Source organism: Acartia tonsa, chromosome 5 (assembly GCF_053477335.1).
Source record: "Acartia tonsa isolate MP-2025a chromosome 5, ASM5347733v1, whole genome shotgun sequence".
NCBI lineage: Eukaryota > Metazoa > Arthropoda > Copepoda > Calanoida > Acartiidae > Acartia > Acartia tonsa.
The window spans coordinates 25,469,864-25,472,363 of NC_137264.1; the positions used below are offsets into that span (position 1 = coordinate 25,469,864).

The 2,500-nt window shown below is 43.1% G+C and overlaps 9 non-coding genes across 9 annotated transcripts in view; 6 read left to right on the plus strand and 3 right to left on the minus strand.

The window, feature by feature from the left end:
- TRNAN-GUU (transfer RNA asparagine (anticodon GUU)) overlaps window positions 1-28 on the plus strand; it is a 74-nt gene extending 46 nt beyond the window's left edge. The window contains exon 1 of the tRNA in view: window positions 1-28. This exon is cut by the window's left edge and continues 46 nt beyond it. This is a non-coding gene — a tRNA (tRNA-Asn).
- A 151-nt stretch (window positions 29-179) lies between these two features.
- TRNAR-ACG (transfer RNA arginine (anticodon ACG)) lies at window positions 180-252 on the minus strand. Its single transcript has one exon. It is a non-coding gene; the product is annotated as a tRNA-Arg (tRNA).
- An 84-nt stretch (window positions 253-336) lies between these two features.
- On the plus strand, window positions 337-409 carry TRNAV-CAC (transfer RNA valine (anticodon CAC)). Its single transcript has one exon. It is a non-coding gene; the product is annotated as a tRNA-Val (tRNA).
- Window positions 410-518: 109 nt separating this feature from the next.
- TRNAP-AGG (transfer RNA proline (anticodon AGG)) lies at window positions 519-590 on the plus strand. Its single transcript has one exon. It is a non-coding gene; the product is annotated as a tRNA-Pro (tRNA).
- A 137-nt stretch (window positions 591-727) lies between these two features.
- Window positions 728-799, plus strand: TRNAQ-CUG (transfer RNA glutamine (anticodon CUG)). Its single transcript has one exon. It is a non-coding gene; the product is annotated as a tRNA-Gln (tRNA).
- A 106-nt stretch (window positions 800-905) lies between these two features.
- On the plus strand, window positions 906-978 carry TRNAF-GAA (transfer RNA phenylalanine (anticodon GAA)). The gene has a single exon. It is a non-coding gene; the product is annotated as a tRNA-Phe (tRNA).
- A 111-nt stretch (window positions 979-1,089) lies between these two features.
- On the minus strand, window positions 1,090-1,163 carry TRNAT-AGU (transfer RNA threonine (anticodon AGU)). The gene has a single exon. It is a non-coding gene; the product is annotated as a tRNA-Thr (tRNA).
- Window positions 1,164-1,239: 76 nt separating this feature from the next.
- Window positions 1,240-1,312, minus strand: TRNAK-CUU (transfer RNA lysine (anticodon CUU)). The gene has a single exon. It is a non-coding gene; the product is annotated as a tRNA-Lys (tRNA).
- Window positions 1,313-1,404: 92 nt separating this feature from the next.
- Window positions 1,405-1,486, plus strand: TRNAS-AGA (transfer RNA serine (anticodon AGA)). The gene has a single exon. It is a non-coding gene; the product is annotated as a tRNA-Ser (tRNA).
- Window positions 1,487-2,500: the final 1,014 nt, after the last annotated feature.

Consider the following 2,500-nt stretch of genomic DNA (forward strand, 5'->3'; position numbering starts at 1 on the left):
GTTGGTGGTTCGAGCCCACCCGGGGGCGCAGACACCTTTTTCTTGTTGAGCGTAGCAATCAACGTGAACAAAACATAAGTATTGGCAGCTAAACAAACATATTGTCCATGTATCTGTGTATGCAATGTCATGCCATGTGTCTCAGTCATACACATTTAGTCTGTTCAAAGATAAAAATCCGATCTCGGCAGGATTCGAACCTGCAATCTTCTGATCCGTAGTCAGACGCGTTATCCGTTGCGCCACGAGACCCTGTAGTACACCGTTGGGACAGATCCATACCACATTTGCTACAACTCAATATTTCAAACAAAGAATTTGCCTCTCTACCAGCAAGGTTCCTTAGTGTAGTGGTTATCACGTGTCCTTCACACGGACAAGGTCGCCGGTTCGATCCCGGCAGGAACCAAACAGTCTGTTTTTTCTTCTTCTTTCTTGAAGGTCCTCGTTCAAAGGTGAGTCTCCTTCCGCAGGCATGTCAAATAAATACCCACACGCACTGTTACCACTCAACAGCTGGCTCGTTGGTCTAGGGGTATGATTCTCGCTTAGGGTGCGAGAGGTCCCGGGTTCAAATCCCGGACGAGCCCACTTGCTTTTTGGATTGGTCATGTTTGGCCCTAATTTCAGGGTTTCTGCAAATATGTTCCAGTTGTTTTACCTTTTTCTTTTCAATGGGAAAACGATTGGAAAACTGTACGTGCATCTTGACATCGCTAGATGTGAAGGTCCTATGGTGTAATGGTTAGCACTCTGGACTCTGAATCCAGCGATCCGAGTTCAAATCTCGGTAGGACCTGTCTCTTTTTCTGTTTGTTCGTTTGTTTTCGTCTGTCAGGCCACTTTTTCTTTTTGAAATGCTATGCTGCTGCGTTTCCGCTTGGGTCGCCAAGAACATAGCACAGGCCGTGATAGCTCAGTTGGGAGAGCGTTAGACTGAAGATCTAAAGGTCCCCGGTTCGATCCCGGGTCGCGGCATTTTGTTGAACTGTTTGTTTCGCTTCATTTTTCCTGTATCTTGGGCAAAATGTGAGCAGTGAAATCTTTCAGAGGCCTTCTTTTGACAGTTGGGTTGGTCAAAAAAAGTTGAGGCACCACCGAGATTCGAACTCGGGATCTCCTGTTTACTAGACAGGCGCTTTAACCAACTAAGCCATGGCGCCCTTTCTGCTGGTGGGTCCATGAGTGTGCACCTCATACTCGTTGCAGCTAAGTGGGAAACACACCAAAAGGAATGGTCGCCCAACGTGGGGCTCGAACCCACGACCCTGAGATTAAGAGTCTCATGCTCTACCGACTGAGCTAGCCGGGCTGCTTGCAAACCTGTGTGAAGTGGCAAGCTAAGCTAATCCAAGTTATTCTACTGTATGAGAATGCCGCCAAATGTGCCCCCATCAATGGATTGCAGTCGTGGCCGAGTGGTTAAGGCGTCTGACTAGAAATCAGATTCCCTCTGGGAGCGTAGGTTCGAATCCTACCGACTGCGGATAACATTTTGCCCTTCTCTCCATAGGTCATGGGCTGTTTGGGGGGTTACAAAGAGCCACAAATTGTCCTTTCCCTATGTGCCAGCAACGTTGGTTCAGTGGTAGAATGCTCGCCTGCCACGCGGGCGGCCCGGGTTCGATTCCCGGACGTTGCAGCAATTCATTTTGCAAGAACCTGAACCAGAATAGCAAGAGTTCCAACAAACAACATTCAAATGAAATCCGCTTGTCACTGGCGTACTCAAAGATGGAAAATATTTAGTTTTCGAGTACCAATCCTTGCCAGAATAATGCCAGGAAATGCGCAGCAATCGCGTTAACAAGATCCAAAATAAATTGCACTGAAAAAACCTATACTTTTTTCCCATTTTCAAAGTTTGAATTCTGTTGAATTAACTATTGTCTAAGGGATTTATGCATTCTATCGCTCAAGAGGACAGCTGCTGACCTCCAGTGTTCATGGTTAAGTCAAATACACGTTAAAGGTAAAAATTTGCCCCAAACAAAGTATTTTAATGTAATGTACTAGAAAAATAATTTGTTTAACTTAAATCTAAGTTTCAAAATTATTCTATTTTTCTAACCCATTGAGAGACTTTTTTTATGTGCTTTTTGGGAAAATTTTTATGTTTAATATGCATTTGACTAAGCCATGTACACTGGAGGTCAGCAGCTCTCCTTCAAGAATAGTTATTTAACAGAATCAAACTTTAAAGATGAGAGAAAAGTACAAATAAGTATTTTTTTCTGTTGATTTAATGGTATCTGTGCATACAATAGGCAACACCCAAATTTCCCTTTTTCATAAATTTATCTTGAAATATAAAGACATCCCAAAACTGATGGATTGGACTTGTAGAAGGAACCAATTGAGTATCTTAGGTCGAAAAAGGTTTGTGTTTTGAGCATTTGTGACCAAGTAGTGGCCAAACAGTGAGGAAACATATAAAAAGACTTTAGAAGTCCGAGATATTATTTTTTTGTTTTATTGAAACCCAAGAAAAAAATATGAT